We start from the raw sequence: 23,995 nt of genomic DNA on the forward strand, positions 1-23,995 counted from the left end.
TATCCTACAGGATTATACTATTGACAGTGGACTACGTCCGAGCTCTAAATTTATACCCTCACAGACACATGAGTCGGCTATTGATACTTTTCATAGAAAAGTTGTTAGTGATCTGTACAAATTAGAAGACTTACATTTTAAAAGAAGAGGTTGTGTGCACAACAATAACCTGAGTACTGATGAATATAGACTCCTTCAGACCCTTAAAGATGATAAAAAACTAGTCATTAGAGAAGCCGATAAGGGTGGCAATATTGTTCTTATGAACTCTAATGACTATTTAAAGGAGATAGACAGGCAGTTAAACAATGCTTCATGCTATAAGAGACTAATGACTAATCCCACTGCTCAAATAGAAAGCAACATCAATTCTAAGCTATGGGACTGGCATGAATCTGGTTTGTTATCAGATCAAGAACATAAGTTTTTACAGGCCCACCATTCCAGATCACCATGTATCTACATATTACCTAAGATCCATAAAGGTGGCCCCTTTCCACCGGGTAGACCGATAATCTCTGGTAATGGTGGGCCCACTGAACACATTGCCCAATATGTTGACACTTTTCTTCAACCCATTGTGAAAAACTTACCATCATATTTGAGAGACAGCTCAGATCTTCTTTGTAAACTAGAGGACTTCCAATGGGATTTGGAAGAGTTACTTTTTGTGACTATGGATGTAGAAAGTCTATACACCTGCATTCAAATGCAGGTAGGAATCAGAGCCCTTAAGTATTTTCTCTTTAAACGGGGAGCTCAACACCTTGAACACACTGATATGCTGCTCAGCATGGCAGAGATAATCTTGACACAGAATGCCTTTTTACATGACAGTAAATGGTTTCTTCAGATACAGGGTACAGCCATGGGCTCCAGATTTGCTCCATCTTATGCCAACCTCTTTATGGGGTTGTATGAGGTGGAGCATGTCTGGGGTCCAGGGGCTCTAAGTTGGAGTGATAGCGTGATCTTTTATGGTCGTTACATTGACGACATCTTTATGATCTGGCATGGCACCGTTGAAAGCCTAAACATGTATTATGATTATTTCAATATGAATAACTTCAATGTCAAACTAACCATCAAATACTCTGAGGCCAGCATGGAGTTTCTTGATCTGAAATTGTTCATAAAGGGGACAAACATCCACAGTGACATGTACAAGAAAAAGACCTCTTGCAATAGCTATTTACATGCTAACAGCGCTCACCCTCAATCTACCATAAAAGCCAAACCTTATGGCGAAATGGTACGCGCTAGACGCAACTGCAGTCTGGATGAGGATTTCATAAAAATTATTCATGAAATCAAAAAGAATTTCTCAAAGAGAGGTTATAAACAATCATGTTTAGATAATGCGGAGAAAAAGGCGTTATCCCTGAATAGAAAGGAAACATTGACGTCTAAAGTCACAAGTAAACAATGTGTTAAAAAACCAAACTCAGAAGTTCTATTTATTACTGAATATAACATCATCAGTAATCACATCTATAACATCTTGAGAAAGAACTGGGGTTTGCTTGAGACTGAAAGTCTCCCCTCAAATATCATATCAAATAAACCAAGAGTAGTCTACCGCAAAAGCAAGACCCTTAAAAATATACTGAGCCCAAGTTATGTCAAAGATGTCCAAATTTCCACTACTACTTGGTTACCAGAAAGACCCTTAGGTTTCTACACATGCGAAAGCTGCTGTGTATGCAAATTTGGTTTGAACAAGCTTAAAAAATTCAAGAGTAGTGAATCAAGAGAATTCACCATAAGTTTTTTCATCAACTGCAATACAACCTTTACTGTTTATATGATTACATGCTCTTGTAAGAAGGTATATGTTGGGAGTAGTATCCGTAGCCAAAAACTACGAATCCAAGAACATGTGCGAGCTATCAGAAACTATGATGTGAAATATCCTATTGCTCAACATATATACCATGATCATCCTGACGACAAGAACATCATCTTTTGTGGTATCGATCATGTTAGGATACCGGAGAGAGCAGGCAATAGGGAACTGTCACTTAGACAACGAGAAGCATCTTGGATTTGTCGTCTAAGAACAAACAGATTTGGGCTCAATATCAATGAAGAGTTACATCATTTTTTGTGACAAGACTAAAACATATCATTTTGTGGATAACAGAGGCACCTACCTGACGCCCGGACGCTCCGCTGCGCACTTCTGCATCTTCAGGGGGTCAGAGACGCTGTGGTCACCCTCGCTGCAATCTCTCTTGCTGGCCGCTTTGCAGGGGGACTACAGCCCCCAGAGTCCCTAGCGGCACCTCCTGCTTCCGCTTTCCTGCGCGCCCGGAGGTGCTTAAAACTGAGAGGCTACCTCCGCGTCGCGGGACGTGCGCGGGCAGCGCCGGGCTAAGCCCGGGCAAAGGGCGGGCCCTCTGTGGCCCTCAGAGGACCGATTGAGGCCGGGACGGGCCACGTCATTAACCTGTAAGATTAATACACGTGAGCACCTGGTTTGGGTGACCCGCTTATCCTTTGGACTATAGATTTTGTTGTACTGGTTTTAATCTATTCATTTTGGCTAATTGGTATCACTGTATGTGTTGGTGATATTATATTGTATTACTGTTTAATTTAAATTTTAGGAACTCCCAGGGGTGTGCCTACCATGGCTAAATCTACATTGAGTAGTAAATCCTCCACTGCCTCAACATTAGACAACTACTTAGTTAAAGTAGTTACAAAAATCAATAGCGATAGGCGTAAATCTTTAGGTCAGGGGTCCAACTTAACGACCATCTGCCCTTTATTAGATGATATACCCACCATATCTTCCCCTCCATTTCATGGTGCGAACAGTTCCAATGATAACCATGATTTGGTAACCCTGGGCGATCAAGTTCTTGTTGAACAAGAATTGCCAGAAGCAAATAGGGACCCAGTAACTGATGTAAATGAGGTCCCACCAGAAGAATCCCCGGACCTGACTACTCAGAGAGTGCTGAGATCCCGTAAACGCACTCAACTGAAACAGCGAGGTGCACGAAGCATCCACAAAAAAACGGGTTCTGCATCTTTAAACGGGGTTACCTCGGAGCTAGCCTCTCCTAATAACCCAACAACTAAGATAGATCCTGACCAATTAGATTCTTTGGTAGGCCTTTTGGAGGCAAAAATTTTAAAAATAGTTGAACCCCTAGTAACCAAGATTGGCGAACTATCGGCAGAGATTGAAGGTCTACGTAATCTCATGGCCCTTAGTAACAATTCTCCCGGGAAATCTTGTAGTGTAGCTGGGGGTTCATGTGGAACTGTTGATCCCCATAAGTCCTCAAAGGTAATTCCAAACTGTGCTGAACCCCTGGCTGTTGTACCCACGATCAACGTGAATAATACCTCACCTCTAGATAGCTGGTCAAGGAGCAACCAGGTACTCGGAAGTATGCATACAGGAGGAGCGAAACCAGACTTACCCCCTGATTGCGCCCCATTTGTTGTAGTGTTAACAAATGTACCCCCCCTGAAGGATGGTGCCCAAAAAATTAACTCAGAATCCCATGAATCTCTTAAAAATAAAACAGTTTCGTGGTTAAATAAACATTGTGGATTTCCAGTGCATTTAGCCCATCAGATATTAACAACTAGAAGAGTTTCATGGATAGGGCATTCTCGTAAGAACACAAAGGGGGATTGTGTTATAATAAATTTCAGTAATCCTTCCTTAGTTAAAAACACCCTATTAAAAGCTACCTTGCTCCCTCATACCGATCAGGGTATTACCCTCCGATCACTGGGTTATTTTTATAGGCAACAGACAAATCTACCCATTCGTGATCCATTGGAGGGCAGAGTACGTTACCCTGAAGGACAGTTTTTTCATGGTGTCGTCACCTCTAATCGTTTTCAAGTTCTGAGTGATTTAGACTCTAATGACTGACTCCACCATGATTGGGTTACTCCCAGATCTACTAGGGAAGGTTCAATTTCAATACTGGAGGAGGACCAGGGATTAAGTGGAACTGAGTTAAGCACGAGGGTAGAGGGCACCCCAAATGCTATGACTGTAGTGAGGAATGTTATTGTTGAAAATGTGGATAGTATAGCTGCTGTTCCATTGCAGCCTTTAGGCACAAATGTCCTTAGTTGGAATACAGCCGGCCTTAACAGCAAAGCACATGATCCCATATGGAGGGACTGTTTATCAGGCTACAAGAAACTTGGGACACTGAAAGTACCTTCTTGTTGGATGGGTTTTCTGCTTTTTGGTCACCTGCGGTGGTCTCTTGCAGGGGGAGGGCAAAAGGCGGACTTCTCACTCTCATTTCACTGACACTTGAGGGTAAATATAGTAAAGTGGAGTCAGGCTCGCCTTATTGCCTAGCAGTGGAAATTCAATCCAACTCTAATGGGAACTGGCTCATTGTAAATTTTTATAATTCGTTTACTAAGAGCACGCCAAATGAACATTTAGTCAGTCTATATGATTTTTTGCAAATGTATAATGAAACTAACAAGAATCCCTATTCGGTTATAGTGCTTGGTGATTTTAATGTTCATTGTTGTTTTAACAATTGTTTTGTATGGGACAGCTTAGGTCCACCAAATCAAGGAAATACGCATTTTGATCATACACCACAGGGCATGTATCTAGATGAGCTTCTTGCTGGCAATGCCGTGGTTCATCCCGTTAATCATTTAAATGATATCCCAACCTATAAAGGAAATGGCTTAGGCTCCACCATTGACTACATTTTTGTCAGTACTAACCTAGCAAATAATGTAAGTCAATACAAGGTAAATTGGTCTATTTACAGTGACCACAATTCTGTCCAGATAATTCTGACTGATGATCTTAGGAAAAGAGAATCTGACAATCCCACTGTCAGAACTCTGGACATAAGGCCAACTGACCAAACACGTCGCCTGAAATGGTGTCAGGTGGTACCAAAGGATTTTAATGAGAATTTGTGGGGAACGGTTGGGGATGAAATACATATGTGTTTGCAAGATGGGATCTTTGGTGAAGCAGTCCTGACAGCTTATGGTAAAATTTGTTCTCAGGTAAATAGTGATCTTAAAAAAGTATGTAAGGCCAAACCAACAAACGGGGAGAAATGGTTCGATCACAGCTGCTCATCAGCCCAACGGAAGCTAATGAGAGCTCTGAAAGCTGTTCCACCAGACAGAGCAGAAATCGCTGTATTCAGGAAAGCCTATAAAACGGCTCAGAATAAGCGTAAAAATGAAATTAGGGAAGAGGCATGGAATGAACTTTTATCCATCGATGTTATCAAAAATAGTGCCAAATTTTGGTCTATCGTAAACAAGCCTTTTTTTAATGGCAAAAGTAATAACGAGCTTGATTGCGGTATCCAAGAAGATAAGTGGTTTAGCCATTTTAAACAGGTGTATGATGGAGATGGCCCGAGGGTGACGTCTTCACTTAACTTGGAGAATTATACCCTGTCCTTCACAGAACTAGAGGTCACAAATGCCATCATGCAAATGACAAGTAACAAGGCGCCAGGACCTGATGGAGTCCCGGCAGATCTTTTTAAATCAGATATAAAAACCTGGTCTAAAATTGTATTTAATGTCTTCGTAAACGCATGTCAACTGGGCCTATCATCGACTTGGGCGAAATCTGTCATCATCCCCATTTTTAAAAAGGGTGATAGAGGTGATCCGAGCTGTTACCGTCCAATCTCCCTTATAGATTCTTCCGTGAAAGTACTGGGGAGGGTTGTCCTTGCCCAACTGACCGGTTGGCTAGAGGAAACAGGAACACTCTCTAAGGTCCAGTACGGATTTAGAAAAGGGATGGGTACCATAGATCAATGTCTAAACTTACAACTATTAATTGGCAAATACACGGTGGCCAAGAAGGGAACCTTATTGGTAGCCTTCATGGATCTGTCATCGGCTTTTGACCGTGTAAATAGGTCAAAACTATGGTCCCTGCTCCTATCCCATGGAGTAGACAAAGACATCGTTTACTTCTTAGCGGATCTACATAGAGAGTTATCGGCGACAGTTCGCTATGATCAAAGGGGTAATTGTACAAAAGATATACCCATATCAAATGGGGGTAGACAAGGGTGCATTTTGGCACCTCTTCTTTTTACACTTTACATAAATGAACTAGACAATACCCTAATCGCCTCATGTAATGATATCCCTCGTGCAGGGAAATGTTTAATCCCTGCACTTTTATATGCTGATGACGCCGCCCTAGTCGCAAGAACGGGAGTGGGCCTTCAGTTACTGCTTGATTCATTTGCTGGTTTCATGAAGGCCTTGGATTTATCTGTCAACTTTGCTAAATCGCATGTCATGGTCATCGGTCCTAAATCCGTTAAATCTAAAACCTTTAAATGTGGGGGTCACCAATTATCCAGGGTATCTTCATTTCCTTATTTGGGCGTTCTTTTTGACGACCAAGGTTCTTGGGTAACCCAAATAATAGCAAAAAAGATTGTTTTTTCCAGAGCAACTGTGGGTGTTCTGGGTTTTGCCAGAAAGCTAGGTGCCAGACCAATGAGGGCCCTTATTCAAGTTTATAAAGCTAAGTGTCTCTCCTTGGCATTGTATGGAGCTGAGATATGGGGCATAAAAAATGTCAAAAGCATTCAGATTGTTGAGGATAGATTTTTAAAAAACCTCCTTTCAGTCCCGATCTCAACTGCTAACTATAATGTCCATCAGGAACTCGGAATTGGTTTTCTAGAAGACAGTATTGCCCTGGCCCCATTATTGAAATGGATTAGCATTTGGCTTAACCCGGATCTACAGCTGAATCTTACAATTATGAAAGATTGTACATTGCTAGATTATGGGTCGCGTATACCCTGGCTGAAATATATTCGGAACCTGGCTATTAAGCTAGGTAGACCCGAATTATATCAGTCTCCAGAGGCCCTGGTAAAAGGTGACATCAAATGGTGTAAAGAAACATTTATGCACATATCTACCATGGATAGGGAAGGGAATGAGCTGGTTAAGGGCACCGTTAGGGCCCACCAGCTTTGTAAAACAACACCATCCATGGAACCATATTTAGGATTTGTCACAAATGTAAATCACCGTTTCCTTCTGACTAGATTCAGATTAAATCAATTACATCTCCTGTTTGGAGATAAGAAAGGTTGGGAAAGGGCTGTGGACCTTGGCCCTTGTTCCTGTGACAATTTCTCCCCACAGGATATGACACATTTCTTCTTCTTTTGTGAGCACTTTATTGATATAAGGAAACGCTTTTTACTCCCTATATTAAGAAACAAAGGCTTTGTTCAGGTGAGACCTGCTCTTCTTTACCTTCAGATGTTAAATGATGTTTGGGAAACTTTTAATATTGCGAATTTTTTATCTGCGGTAATTCGCTCCTTGAGGAAATGAACTGTACCCTTTTTAATGTTTTAAACTGGACACGTTGCCCTGCTTAACTAATTTGTGTCAATGTGTTTTTTAGCTGTAGTGATTATTTAAAATGAAATTTGTATTTTTAAGTCTATTTATTGTAGTATGCTTTTATGGTTTGCACTTAAACCGAATAAAGACTTTTTGACTGACTGACTGACATATCAATAAGAACTAAGTGGTGATACCAATTTATGCTCTATTTAAAACACTATCTCGTATGACACGGAGAGTTGTTGGCTCATGTTCACATATATAGGTTGCTTACCTCTAGTGTGAGTAGGGTACGCCGATTGCATGGATAGATTGCTTGATGTTATCTACTGAGTCCATCAACCGTTATGTACATTGTGGTAACATTAGGTCCCATGCTTTACCTGCTGATATTTTGTTTTAAGGCATTGCCTTGATGGATATATGTGTGTTATACGTATCATCTTTTGGTGTACTCATGGCCATGTGATAATATTACACTTCCTTTGGCCCCTTGGTTCATACGGTCGGTATTTTGATATCGAACCGTCACATCTATGACATCCATAATGATGATCTCGATTGCAGTTGGATATATTGTTGGTCATCAGAATGCTGAGTGACTTTGACTTTATGCTGTGCTGGTTACGTATGTTTATCATCAAAAGATGGCTTTTTGTTTTTGTTTTGGATAACGTCCCTTATTTGTTCCTCACATTAAAATAGATCCTGTATAGAACTAGACATAAAGCAGAACCGGGTTTGGCTCCTGTGATTTTGTTCTGTTTGAACCCTTTAAGGCTGCTGCCGTTTTCAGATGCTTGTGGCGGCGCTATAGACTCGCTTTTGTTGACGTCTTTATATAAGAGTGAACTTAAAATAAAAACTATTACTTGGATTACTACCTACTCTTCATTTACTAGAATTTATATCATCTTATAATCGGCAACACATGTACTGAAATATCACAACAGTCCTGCTTACTCTACTACTTAAAGATGGCCGCTGCTTTCATTATTATTTCTTCTATTATTCTTAAGGCCAACGTCCATTCCCATTGCTACATGCTACATACCATAGAGCGGGGGGGTCTAAAAACGATTTTTCTCACGTGCTCGGTATATTATTTTGAATTTGGATTCTTGATATTATAATACAGAGCTAACTTTAAACTTAAATTGATATTTGGATTTTAATTGCCATTTTAAAAAAATCTTTAGGGACCTGTATGATTTTGAATTCATGACATATGTATTGAAATATTGCAATAGATTGATTTATTATACTATTCAAAAATTGTCGCTGTTTTCACTTTTATTTTGTCGTCTTCAAGGTCCCGTTTTCACTTTTTCTCGTCTGTGCCTAAGGTCTATTTCCACTGTTCAATATGTGTTATACACCATTGAGCGTGGTGTTTAAAAATTATTATTCTTACGTGTTCGACATTGTATTGAAACTTTGCAATGGACTCGCCTATTTTAGTATTCAAAGATGGCCGCCACACTCACTCTTATTTTGTTGTGTCCAAGGTCGTCATCTATTTTCATCACCTAACAGGTGAAACCTATTATGGAGCGAGTGATTTAAAAACGCTCGTGTGTATGCGCTCGGCTTATCACTCGGAACCATTGCCACTGAGAATCACAGGCCACCATGCCTCTCTGGTGAGTTCATATGAGGAATAGCCAATTTTCCTGACATAGAAATGCCCGCTAGGCTTCTACATTTATTAGTGTTGAGTGATCTAGTGAACTTGCTTATTGACGGTGAGTGCAGGCTCGGGTTTTTTTTTAAATGACTCGTATTTCCATCTAGATAGGATATCGGTTTTTATGTCATTGTTGACGATTATCGCATTGCGCATATTTAATATAATGCATCAAACCATCTGCAAAGATGGCTGTCGTAACTCACTGTTGTTTGTTTAGTCTGAGCTTCCTCATTTTATACAAGCTCATATGATTTTCGAGACTGATCTCGCTTCGTTTTTGTAAATATTGAATTACACTGTGTTGTGGGATGTATGCTACGTGTTGGTTTATTGACTTTACCATTTAAAGTTGGTTGCTCTGTTTAATTAAAAAAAAAAATTCATTTATTTCATTGTGCCTAAAATTCTCGTCGACCTTTAATTCCCAATAGATAATATTTTTTGCAGAGCGGTGAATCCAAATATACCAATGCTCTGGAGTTCATTTGACTATTTGAAAACTACGTGATTACAATTACGGGCCACCACGTTATTCTGCTGAGTTCCTTTAATAAACAGTGATTTTCCTTTTAATACTGAATTATCTGTGGCTAAAACAAATAGTAGAAGTTGACATACAGATTACATGATGCATTTGTTGCCTTGTGGTTTGAGGCCACTCAATACTGTACTGTTGTCTATTTAGTCTCTGCTCTCAGTTGTAAATATTTATCCATAAGAAAATCTAAAAAAATTCCCTGTCTATATATCTGGACATAAAGAATTATAAGAAAGCAATTCCTGCTCTTTAACTGTTTGATTACAAAAAAGGATGCCATTTGAACATATAGATATATTGAGTAGACATCAATTGGTTTCGCTACTATTAGCTACATATTTACTTTTTCTTTAGATAAAATTCACTATATAAGAAGGTTTTTGAAACACTGGAACTCTCAACTATTAGTTTGAATTGTACAGAGAACGAACTTACATCGATATTTGAAGGTATGTGATTAATTACACTCAAAGAATTTATGATGAAAAATCTATACTAAAAAACGGATATCTGAACAGAGTGTATATATGCTCTTTTCTCAAGCACACAGGCCCGCTAATATATTATCATTGCGTACTCTTATATAAATGTCAACCATTTAGTAACTAACTATCCTACTGTGTTGTTTTTTTAAAATGTTTTGTTTTGTATTTTGTATACATACTGAGTTCCTTTCGGAATTAAAGCACACTTTATATATGTTTTTCTTAATAGCCCTGAAGAAGTCTCTGTTTAGGAGACGAAACGCGTTGGCTATGATTCGTCATGCACATGAAAATATGAAATAAAGAAAAGAATTTTTCAAAGAAAATTCCATCTACGTCTTCGACATTTGTCTGTAATTTTCATTTACTGTGTAAATAGTGCTGAACCCTCTTGTGTTGAATGAAGCATATGGGACAATGTCAATCCCAAATGGCCGAACAATATCTCTGTGAGAGGTCTCAAAAATACGTTAAACAATGTGGGGCTCAACAACGAGCCCTGGGACACTCCACAGCTGAGCGACAAGGTCTTGGAGAGGTTGCTTCCTTCAAGAACCTGGAAAGTAGATTTCCTACAGTATCGAAGGTAGAGCTCAAATCGAGGAGGATAATAGCAGCTGTTCCCCCTTGATCTAGGATTTTCTTGGATTCTTTGACCACAGTAAGAAGAGCAGTTTCTGGGCCATGTAGTGGCTGAAAACCAGTCTGGGTGGGGCGAAGAAAGTAACATGTCAAAATAGATGATTGGAAGGTCCTCTAACAAATGCTCAGTGTGAGGAGAGGGGTTGTCCTTGATAGGGGAGTTGCCAGGAGAGGAGGAATGAGAGAAATAATTGTATATAGCCTGAATTTCTTTGTGAAAGAAACCTGCAAGTTTATTGCAGCGAGCTGGAGTAGCGTCTATAATGTCTCTGGTGGGAGTGACTCCAAGAGGTTTTTCGCAGTACAAAATATTTCGCGAGGAGAGCTGGATGCAGAATTAATTCTTTCTTAATAATAGAGTGCTTGTGCATTTTTTACTTCGGTCTGGTAAAATTTGATAGTTTCTCTATAATCCTGTTTGATTGCTTTACACTTTTGTCTGAGTTCCTGGAGCTTACGAGTGTACCAAGGTGGCACTTCCTCTTTGGCTCTTTTGGAGCTAAGCTTTTTGGGTAGAACAAGTTCTAAAGAGGACTCAATCCACTGATTGAACTGTTCATTAGGTTCCGTAGAGTTTGAATCTGGCGTAAGCTTGGTATCTTTGAGAGCTAGGATCCATGATTCTAAAGGGAGTTTGAACCAAGCGCGTTCCAAGCTACTAGTGGTTCTGAGGGGGAAGGTTTGTATTGGCACATCCCAGATGATTGAGATCAAGTAGTGATCTAACCATTGCACTGGACTAGGGTTCGCCAACTAGTAACTTATTGTCGTTGTTATAAAAAAGGGTCTTATACGTGTTGTTTCCCATGAGTAGGGCCTTTAACTTTTTGGGATAGCTGAATAGGTAATAAGTCCTGAGTGAGCTCAGAGGCTTCGGCGTTAGCTGGATCATCAAATTGTAAATTAAAATCACCCAAGAGGAAGAAGTTGGAAGAGGAGCAAGCCAAATTGGCAGCAATTTCATGGAGTGATTTGAGAAATTGTCCACAAACTCCCGGTGGTCGGTATATATTAAAATTCAGGGAAAAGTGTGAGTAGGAGAGAAAGTGATTGCGAAGGAGACGTTTTTGCAGTCAAATATAAGATCAAGCACAGTGCGGCACTCAAAGGAGTCTTTCAGAATAATAACAATGGCCCCATCTTTCTTCATGCCCCAATATTTTCACTGGATGTGGTAGCCAGGGAGAACGGTTTGTACTAGGTCGGGTCTGGATTACTTATGAAGCCAAGTTTATGTTGAAAAGTAAGGTGTCTGGTTGTTTTTTTTCTAAAAACAATTAAAGTTTGGAAGAATGTTTCAGTAAAGATCTACAGTTTATCAAAAACATTTTATAGGCAGAAGGAGTCTTGGCTTCAGGTCAAGTCCTTGGAACAGATCGAAGATCAAGGGAGCAGTGCATACAGAGAAGGCCATCGTTTGCTAAACAGATGGAGTGTAAACATTTTTCATTAGATGGGCTCTGCAACTGAAGGAGTTGACTGGAGGAGAATCTGAATTTACTTATATGAAGAGGGCCAGGGGTCTTGGCACCTCCACAATCGAACGCGGATGGGTCCAGATGGGCTTTCCTTTGGCGTGCCTTTAGCATGCCAGTGACGCGTCTGCACAGTGGGTCCCATTAAATAGGGAAACCCGTGAAACACCGGAGCGCTATCCAAGGTGGCGTCTCCCAGTGTCTTTACTAAAGTGCAAGTGCCGGTTTGAGTTAAAAACCAATGGTTCCCTTTGTTCTGAAACGAGAATGGTTCCCCTTATTAAAATAGCACAATTCAAATTAAATTCAGATCACCTTATTAAAATAGCACAATTCAATTTCAATTCAAAATATTAAAATAGCACAATTCAATTTCAATTCAGGTCACAGTTAAACAGTGTTGGTCGCCCAGCCACATAGGGGTCTGTGCGACTCTAACCGCGCGTCCGCACAGCGGGTCCCATTAAATAGGGGAACCCGTGAAATATGGGAGCGCTGACCAAGATGGCGTCTCCCAGTGTCTTAAGTGCCCATTTGCAGCAGAGTGTCTGACAGGCTACTCAAATTAGTTAAGGAGGATATGTCACTGTGGGATAATCCTACATTGCCATGGGACACTAACAATGAAAACTGCTTTAGAGAAAGCTTTATATATTTCAATCTCTCCCACTCTCCCTGAAGAACAGAGACATCAAACACCTTCAAGATGTCATGAATCCTCTGTGTGAAGGGGAAAGACTGTGGTTAAGCCGGAAACAGTGCACTAAACTTACTAATCCGGGGGGTATTGACAATGTTCCACTTTGGGCATTGCTACCAGGCACCTCTGACCCAATATCAGATAGAGTTGTTCCGGGTGGGAACTAGTAATTTGTGGTGTTTTTTCAATCAAAATTCAGCTACCTAACACCTAAGGGAAAACCCCTGGCACAATGAGGCTAGAAGCTTCAACACTCTCCCATCACTGGATTTCCCCTAAGAGTATGAGATGGCCTGAATGTGAAGAGGGGATCAGGTTTGTATCCATCACCATTCACTCCCCTCTTTGGAAATATGAACTTCATGCGACAAATAGAGAGAGCAAAGTATAACCTTTGCATTGGGTTTTTCAGGTTATATTCCTTTAGGGGCAGGAAACTCTGGTGGGTCTTTCTCATATGAAGGAACTGTACATATTACGTAAAACTGTGCTTCCCATGCTTCACTAGTTATATTACAGCTGATCGGCTTTAATGTCTGTTCCATTGCTCTCATATCTTTTACGGAGTCCCAAAAGAGTTTACCATTCTTTGAGCTCGCAACACTAGCGAGTGCATCCCATCATTCGTTCAGTAATTCTTCCTTCCACAGAGAGGAGACTAACTTATACTTCTACCTTAACAACTGAACTGAAAGATGACACCTAGGTTTTGCAGATAGGACCTTACGTAACTGACGGTTTACTACTGAGCACTCACTATTAAACCACATTTGACCCATCCCCCCAGATAGATACTGGCTAATTTACCAAAGCTCTTTGAATTCCTTAGAGAGGTAACAAAGTCGAATAGATTGGTAAGATTCACATTTGGAGTACTAAAAAAAATCATAATTGTAAAAGTGTATTAAATACATAGATGTCCCCCTTTTATATTTCAGAACTTGGAATTTGTCACTATGAGTTTGTAACACCTTAACACAACCCCCTGGCGCAATGTTCACCCATCGGGAAAGACCACCAGATGGTCGTCCCTATTTAGGGGATGAAGCTAAGATTTTAAAACACTCTAACCCATCAAAATATATACCTTTGGTGACCCAGGTCTCTTGAAACATTAGGATGTCGTGTTACCTGACTAACTGCAATCAGTCTGCTAAAACTATTTTTGATTGTAGGCCGGCAACATTCCAACGAAGTATATTCAAATCCCGGTTATCACTAACCATGGGGCCAGTTATGGCGGCTTGGTCGTGTTTGTTGGATGTGTGTGGTGGGCGTGTGGATATAGGGTCAACCCCACCAATCTGAGAGGATGACGTTAGTTAGTCCAGGGCATCTAAATCGGTCAACACTTCAAAATTATTCTGTACAGCAAAAAGGGGTGGACCGTGCAGTAAACCTCTGGGAGTTGGTTTATAAAAATAGCCATGTGGTAAGGACCAGATTTTGGACTTTCTAGGGGTGAGGATCTCCTGTTTTTTCAAGAGTGCCCTTACCATTGAGGGTCTGCGGAAATTAATAACACCACAATTCCCTTCTATGTTTTGAGGTGAGTCGCCAACCCACTCAACCCTCCATACCATAATTATCTCCTTCATGCTTAGAATGTTAACCTGCTTGTTCTTAGAGAAACAATCCACACATTTGTTGCATAGCTGATCCTAGGTTTCGCTCTCCTCTTTTTTAAGGGTGGTTCCCCTGCCAACACCATAACATAGGGACAAGCTGCAATCCCAGCACATCCATATTGGGCCTAAAAATCAGGGAATGAGGTGTTACACTACTGGATGGACCGGGATTCAATGGGCCACCGTTAGATTTAGGGTTATGTTTAGATGTAAAAGCGGAAAGGATAGGTAAATCAACCCCTGATGAAGTTGGCAGACAGTCATTGGGTAAAAAGAGCTGTGACGTTATGTTGCCCTTAAAAAAAAAAGACTGCCTATCAATTAGTTGAGTACGTGTCTTACAAGAGGGTGTGATTAAAGGACCACCAGGTAGGCGCCTAATACTATGGAATGAACTATCTACAGGTAAAACATGAGGTGTTCAATTAGTCGTTCCCACAGAGGCACCAATATTTAAATTGGCTGTCTTTTCCCGATGGCTGAGTCAGTTCATCAAAATCTCCAGGTGATCTAGGCAGTTCAACAAAGGGTTAAGTTTCATGTTTATGAAATCGTCTATCCGGGAACATAATGGGGTAATAAAAGGTTACCTTAGGTCTAATACATCGGGTGTAGCTTCAGTCTGGATATAAGAGGAATGACTGGCCTTTCCTGTCAAGGGCTGAACTGCAAGACAGGCTCTGGACGATGACTGCATCCAGGAGGTTAGATCACTAGAGGGTACGCTTGTACATGGGGGTTGTTTCCTTTTAGTACAGACAGACTTCCCTGTCATCCTTTTGCGTTTTGATGCCGAAGCTGGTACTGCAGGAGGGGCGGTCATGGCAACTGTGACACGGGCGGATCATGCCCAGGGCCGTTGTTAGTAGTCCCACTAAAGGTGAGCTTATGGTTAACACCCACCATCAGTTGTAAAGGATCACAGGATGCAAAAATAGGGGCTAGTGCAGGATCAGATAAAGCCCCTCCAGGTACAGATACAATCTGTGCCAGCTCGCATCCCAGTGACAGTTTGCATTCGGTTGGCTCAATTTTGTTTGATACAATGTTGACCACCCTGGAGAAGTGTGGCTCAATGATTGGAGCGGCAGACCCTGATGCAGAGGTCTAGCCCGGGACCAGGGTTCAATTCCCCACCTCGGCGGGTCTTGGGCTCAAATATTCCACGGACATGATAATTCTTGCCTCGGTGCCTATTCCAATCATGGAGTCCCACTCTGCAACTCTGGGCAATAGTTTGCTTAATCTCCACAACGGCCCCCACAATGCTAAGGATGCCTGGCCTCCACCTTGGGGGTGCCCAGGAGTGGACGCCTCACAGGGAAAGCCAGGATGGGTTCCACAGCGGTATTCGTACAAGCGCCTTGAGACCCTTGCGGGTGAGTAGTGCGCTATACAAGTATCAATTTACCCTTTCCAGCATACTATCTAGAGGGGCACGTGGGTGGGGGGGGTCTGTTCCTTTCCCCATGACTGTTTAATTAGGTTAGTTATCTGAGGTGCACTCTCACCTTAAAGCTGACACTGCTGTACCAAGTGAAAGAGGGGGGGGGGGCAGCCCAGCCTCTGCCGGACACTGTGCTGTAATCTGCACCTCCTGGCGCGAAAACTGCTCAGGCAGGTCCCTGCGGACTCCTGCCGCGGCTTCAGCTGGGTTATACAGTCTGCCCCCTCCTTGGTAGAAACAACGGCTCCCATGCTGCGGGAGCCCTGCTGTGCTTTAATCTGTGCTTCCTGGCACGAAAGCTGCGGCTGCTCGCTGCGGCCTCCTGCCTCAGCGTCAGCTAGGGCATACAGTCTGCCCCCTCCGAGGTAGAAACAATGGTTCGACGTATGGAGAGAGAAAAGTATAACTTTGGAATTTGGGAAGGTTTTTCAGGTTATAGGACTTTTTTAGTGGGGCGACGAGGAGGGGAGGATTAAATACTTTGAGGAGTTTAAAAGAGAAATTACACACCCTGAAGCAAAGTGGTTCCTTCATCTTCAGCTGCAGCACTGTGATGTACAACCAGGGGTGATGAAGGGGGTGACAAGGAAACTCACTCAAAACGAGGAGTTCTTACAATCACTCACAACAATGAAAACACTTGATTTGCATTCTCTTCCAGATACTGTGCACATACCAAACATCAGCGAAGGTAGGAAAAGGAAATAGGTGTTACCTTGATGCAAAATATTAGGGGGGAATTCTCATGAGAACCAGCAATTTTGCCAGATACGCACAGGGGAGAGAGGAAATCTCCAACACTCTATGCAGATGGCAGTGCACATACTCAGTGAAACATACTGCAGCTGTCACAGACTGCCCGGTTGTATTACCACAGTCCTGGAAGGTATTAAAAAGGCAATGGGAGAGTAGTGGAGCAGAGCCCTGGGAAGATGTATTTAGGACACCCTTACAACATAACAGCTGCATTCAGTTAGTGGGCAAAACACCTCTAACCTCTTACTTACAAGGGGTAGTGCAAGCAATTAACAAGGGAACAGCCAGGTGCCCAGATACACTACGATTAATGCGCAGATTGGTTAAGTTACAGCTGGAAGGCCACATAGACCTGAGAGCGTGCCACGTACCAGGGGTAGACAATGAGGTGGCAGAGGCCCTCTCCAGGGCGCAGATAGAGAAGTTCAGGGACCTGGCGCCCAACGCAGAGCAGGACATGACCCCTTTCCTGGGCCAGATGTGGGACCTGGCGGGATAGATTTATCAGAGCTGGTCAGCCAGGCCCTCACCCAAGCCGCCAGGAGATGCAAAACGTATATCGGCACTGTAATGCGGGTGGGGGGTATCCAGTCTCTGGGCGATATGGGGGCCACACGCAGAGCAGCAGAACAATTCATACAGTGGGAATTCAACTCCCAGAAATCCAGGTCATGGACGCAAGCCCACTTGTCTGCCGTAGCATACTACGCCAAGCTAGAGACCATGCTGGATCCCATGGCCACACATTATATCAAGGCAGCAATGAAGGGGTGGAGGGGCGCAGAAGGCGCATGGAGGGATAACAGACGCCCAATAGACTACACAAAGCTGGGGGTTTTGTTGGGAGCCATGCGGGTCACCCAAAGGACAATTTTGAGCACCTCCTACTCAGGGCAGCATTTTCCACAGCTTTCTTCGGAGCATTCCGCATTCGCGAATTAGTAGCACCTTCAAGGACAGGACCAGCGACACACTGCCTACAGGCAGGTGATGTCACACCAAAAACAGAAATAAGGATCCTACTGAGGCGATTAAAGACAGACCAAACCGGTAGAGGGGCGGTAGTAAGGCTACGGTGCATTGAGGACCAGAACTGCTGCGCGGTGTGTTGCTTGCTCGCCTTCATGACAATGCGACCAGCCAGCGAACGGCCCCTATTCAAGCACAGAGACAGCACACACCTTAGCAGATTCCAGTTCACCACGATCATGCGGCTTACACTCAGCAAAGCAGGGCTGCCACCGTCAGGTTTCGGTTCCCATTCATTCAGGATAGGGGCCACGACGATGGCCGTGCAGCATGGGATGACGGAGGCTGGGATACAGGCCGTAGGTAGATGGCGGTCATGGGCATACCGGACCTACGTGAGGACCCAGTTGCTATAAAAACACAGCGCCTGCCGGGGAAGGGGAGGTGTGTTTTTCCCCCCCGCCCAACCTAGCAATAAAGCGACATGTTATCATTACCTCGGCAGGACGGAGACCATGCTTGGTGTGGGTGGTGAGCCACTCCTTCATAACGCGGATGCAAACCTGGTGGCGGAAGAGGGGGCACAAGCAAGAAGGATGGCCAGTGGACACATGCATAAGGTGGTTTGGCCGACTGGGAATTAAATGGGAGCAGCTGCCGGCGACCCTCGCGGAACTGCAGGCTGAGGCAGCTTGGCACCCGGATATTTTGATCATTTTGATCAATTTGGCTAGGCGAGAGAGGGAAGATCTTCTTCAAGACATAACGAGAGACCTGTTGGAGGCAGGCAAGGCGTTTGGGGTCACCACCATCATCTGGTCAGAAATGATCAGCAGAAGCAAATGGCGCGGGGCCCAATCGCAGAGAGCGGTCGAGAACTCACAGAAAAAGCTGAACCTCACAGTGAGCAAGTTCTGCAGAACCAATGGTTTTGAATCAGTTAGGCACGGGCTCATCCACACAGGCCACCCGGAGTTCTATGCAAAAGATGGGGTGCACCTGTCTGATGAGGGCATGGGAGTCTTCTGGAGCAATCTGTGGGGCGCAATGGCGTTAGCAGGCTGCAGATGAAAGAGCCTAAGAAGGAAGGAAGGGGGAAGCCGCAGGAAGACGGAAGCCTCCCTAGCGAGAAACTATGGGGATAATGGTTGGTACGGAGGCACACTGGAGTGCGGTGTGTCGGAATAGGACCACTCACCTTGGGATGCCTCACAGCTGGGTGACATGGCCTAAGGGCGGTGTGTAGGACCACTCACTTTGGGATGCCTTACGGCTGGGTGAGTTGGCCTACCACAAGGGGGTAGCAAACGGAGACGGCGCTCGCTGTCCAGCCCCCGCCGGATGGCAGGGCACAACAAGAGTCGGGCAAGGTAGCAAGTTGTGGGCTAACTCCGGGACAGAAGCTACACCCCCCGCGCAAAGAGAGGGCAAACCCAACCAAACTAAGCAACGACCCAGTAGGACCAAGAGACAATACAAGCCTGCAAATAACCTATACAACGAACTGTCAGTCTAATCTACTATTGTGCAATGTGCATATGATTTACGCAAACGGAATGTATAATGAGAGGCAAATGAGGCATGACACAAAGATGACAGTTCACCAATAATGATTTATGGCATGATGCACAAAGGTATGCAATATATACATACATGTTTATTCCTAATAAAACTGTGGCCAACAAATGACCACCACAAGACAAAGGTGTACGTTGGCTTATTTATGATAAGGAATACAAGGATGGAAAGTTGGGGAGTGGGCAAAGTGCAGGGGTTATGAAAACGTCTTATGACATGCTCCAACCCAACATTTCCTGCAAACATTTACAGCACAGTTCATATTCCTGACTACATTCACACTGTTTGAATACTCCACCACATTTGCCTCTCTGTTACTTCTGGGAAATGGCTTCTCAAACATTCTGGGAGCATGTCTTCCCAAACATCTTAAACATGCTCATCTGACCATTCCTCAACTAGGACAGTAATGACCGCATCAGAGAACTTCTCTCTCTTACTTGGTGCATTTTCAGGAGTATCCTGGCTAGCCTTGCAGCACAACGCTGTGTTTGTACAGGACTTCTGGACTCCAACTTCAGAGTCTGTGACTCTGCTGAGAATATGGCTGGCTGCGTATCTGATGGCATCCGAATTTGCGTAAGTGGAATTCTCTATTTGTGACTCACTATTACAGCAAAGCGAACGTTTGCACGGCTTGTTGGGCATTTACGACCTCATTTACAAGTACTGTGTATCGCTGCGTCAAGGCAATGAGGCGTCAGAAAAAGGTGTGCTTCACATCAATTATATAACAAGGAAAATTGGTTCTCTAATGTCTAATGTATGATAATTATTAAGCTCAATGGCGCATACTCTCAGGAAAGGAATGTCCGAGGTAGAATCAAAATCAAACACAACACGAAATTCGACAGTATTTACTCTTTATGCAATTTATGTAGTAAGGTTTATAAATAAAAAAAGAGGTGCTCAATGTCCCAAGGGAACTAGAACCTGTTTCAAGAGTGACAATTTGTGACATACAATAGCTTTCAACTTATACAAAACAACCACAACTACATATATAAAGAATATTGACAGCCGTCTAACACAATACTTGGGGCTGGAAAGTGGTTTGTTTAAAGTGCGTGTCGACGGCGTTTCGACCCCTCAGGCAATGGGGGGTCTCATCAGGACCTAACAATGTGGGACACCTAAAATAAAATAACAAAAATAGTAACAATGGGCCCGATTCACAGAACTAACTTAAGACAAAATCCTAAACTTGCTACCATTTTGGTATTCACAGAAGGCACTTACTCATTTCGGTATTCACAGAAGTTAGGAGTCCTAACTTTAGGACTCCTAAATGCCTTCTGTGAATACCGAAAGTCTTAAAATTAGGATTTTTCTCAGTTTAGTAGTAGTATAGTTAGGACTCCTAACTTTAGGACTCCTAAATGCCTTCTGTGAATACCGAAAGTCTTAAAATTAGGATTTTTCTCAATTTAGTAGTCCTAAGTTTAGGACTCCTAACTTTAGGACTCCTAAATGCCTTCTGTGACTACCGAAAGCCTTAAAATTAGGATTTTTCTCAGCTTAGTAGTAGTATAGTTAGGACTCCTAACTTTAGGACTCCTAAATGCCTTCTGTGAATACCGAAAGTCTTAAAATTAGGATTTTTCTCAATTTAGTAGTCCTAAATTTAGGACTCCTAAGTTTAGGACTCCTAAATGCCTTCTCTGAATACCGAAAGTCTTAAAATTAGGATTTTTCTCAGTTTAGTAGTAGTATAGTTAGGACTCCTAACTTTAGGACTCCTAAATGCCTTCTGTGAATACCGAAAGTCTTAAAATTAGGATTTTTCTCAATTTAGTAGTCCTAAGTTTAGGACTCCTAACTTTAGGACTCCTAAATGCCTTCTGTGAATACTGAAAGCCTTAAAATTAGGTTTTTTCTCAGTTTAGTAGTTGTAAAGTTAGGAGTCCTAACCTTAGGACTCCTAAACTGAGAAAAATCCTAATTTTAAGACTTTCGGTATTCACAGAAGTCATTTAGGAGTCCTAAAGTTAGGACTCCTAACTTCTGTGAATACCGAAGTGAGTAAGTGTCTTCTGTGAATACCAAAATGAGTAAGTGCCTTCTGTGAATACCAAAATGGTAGTAAGTTTAGGATTTTGTCTTAAGTTAGTTCTGTGAATCGGGCCCTTAGTCTGCTAAATCTGAGAGAACATCTGAGTAGGAGTATTTCAAGCTGGGAGATTTACCTGAAGCGAGGACATTTGGCTGTCTGTGTGAAAAGGTGCACACCAAGAAGAATGTGTGGCTCAAGACAAAGTGTAAGGGAGAAGTGTACTCACATGGGGCCCAGCCGGGCACTAACGAGAAGAAAAAGGTTTGAAAAATTAGATATAGTGCCAAAACAATTGTATTGGAAATGAATTGGCTCGTTTCACCGTGACCGCTACTCACCCCAATCTGAGAAGAAGGGGGGAATGACAGTGTGAAAATACAACATCCGTATGCCAAACTGTTGCATAGACCAGTGTTTCCCAAACTGGGGTCCGAGGACCCCCAGGGGTCCGTGGCACATTCCCAGGGGGTCCGCAGGCAGCAGTTAAGCACTGCAAAGTTCCTTGTAAAATTAGCAGTTTTCGAGCAACTATAAAAGTGTCAAGAAAATGCCAGTGATTAATGTACCTGCTGGAGAGAGATGAGAGTTTTGTCCAGTGGCAGCTTTGACTTATCTAATGTGACACAGAGGGTTAATATGCCTACTGCAAAGAACGTGTACAATGCATTTTAAAAAACAGTATTTTATGTGCATAGATCAGTGGGTTACTAATTTTGTCAGCGATTCTTTTGTCACTGTGCAATTCATACGGGACAATCATAATCTAGCAGTGTCCTATAAACTGTCATCAAAGAGCTGCTTGCAAACTGCATGGTAAAAGTTAGCAACATATGTTTATTCCCAGTCTATCCTTATCCTGATGCTGCTATGTTCCCACTTCCTGCACATGAACAATTTTGTAATGCCGTTTTGTCACTTCTGTGTGTGCTGCCTAATGCAGCACACATGGAAGTTACAAAACGTCATTTTTATTAAAGATTGTTTATGTGCAGGAAGGGCCACCTTCCTGAACATAAACAATCAAAGGTGTTTTGCTTATTCCGTGGAGAAAAAAAAACGAGGAGAAATAAGGCATTTCTCCTTATTTCGCCAAGTTAATACCAGGTTTTTCATGGTCTTAATTTTGGTGCTGTCTCCTATTTAAGCTGACCTTGTAAATAGAGGGCAGTGTAAAAATCATTGGGTGTTGGAGTGAAACGCCCACTGCCCACCTTTTTCACGCTAAGCATTGCGTGAAAGGGGGCCTTATTTACAAGGCAGCGTTAAGCCACAATAAGTGGCTTAACGCTGCCTTGTAAAAAAGGCGAAGCCCCTATTGCCACAGGAACATCTCAAAAAGTGACGTTCCCATGGCGATAGGGACTTGTAAATATGCCCCTAAAATCCTTAGTAATTCGACTATTTGTTTTGTGTGCACACGTGTGTTTATTTTTTTCGAATTACTGTTTTAATGTTTAATTTAAATCCTACAAATTGCTTGGGGGTCCTTGGCTTCCAGTGGTGACTCAATGGGGGTCCTCAGGAGTCAAAAGTTTGGGAACCACTGGCATAGACAATCCGTAGTGTGGATTACCATCTGAGAGTTGGGATGCAAAAATAAGGAAGGAACAATGAATGCTGAGAATGCTAGCCGACTTAAAAGGAAACAATTATCAAATTAACTGAAACGTTCTACTTTCATTCACCCAAAGGAGAGAGAAATCATCTCGTAATTGTAGGTGTATGGTCGATTTGACACGCTAATATTTTCTGTTTACTTTTAGATGGTATCTACCGTGACGGTTAAGTATAAATAGTATTGGAAGTTTGGATTCTGGTTGACTATGTTACCAGAATATGCTTGTCAGAATATCACCTTGCTTAAATATTGTGTCCTAAGTATTGAGTATATGTGGAATAAATAATAGAAACACAGCAACCAATGGGGATTTTCTGTAAACAATATTCAGGAAATGCTATTCAAGTCAGATGATATTTCTGCATACAATGTTATGATGTACAACTGTTGGATAAACTATTTAGTGAATTCAGTGCTCTGAAATGGCAAGCACTAGGCTGTAGGATGTTGATATATGTGACAACATACTGCCACCTAGAGGTGAATTGCATGTCTCTGCTCCTGTTTTCAAGCATCTCATCCTAGAGGTTATAGAATAGAATGCTGTCCTATCAGAAATGGGAAAATTGATTGTTTGTGATACAGATAATATATTTTGAAAGCCTGACTGCATCTAGAACTTTTACTCCAGAGAGTGAGTTTTGAAAATGAAAGCAGTTTTAAGAAAACGTTGAAGAAGTGTGCAAAGGCACTCTCCTGGTTGAGCTCTGAGCCTGTTTTTTCCCCAGAAATTGTTCTTTATACGTCACATGCATTAATTAAGTAACTTGATGAGATGGCTCATGCACTGCAAATCGTACAACAGAAACATGAGACCGTATGAACACTTGTACCAGTTCGAGAGCGGTCACAGATGTGGTCTGGGAGTTGTTTTTTCATCGAATTGCCCCGTGTACAGCGCATTAATTAATATAGACCAGGAGAAACTAATTGTATCAGGGCCCTGTTTTCTACACTGTGCCAGCGCACAACGGGTTTCCACGTCATCCGTGCATACATTAACTCAAAATATCTCCGAATTATTGCCAGGGCTGTAGACACG

The sequence above is a fragment of the Triturus cristatus genome, chromosome 2_1 (assembly GCF_964204655.1).
Source record: "Triturus cristatus chromosome 2_1, aTriCri1.1, whole genome shotgun sequence".
In the NCBI taxonomy this organism is placed as follows: domain Eukaryota; kingdom Metazoa; phylum Chordata; class Amphibia; order Caudata; family Salamandridae; genus Triturus; species Triturus cristatus.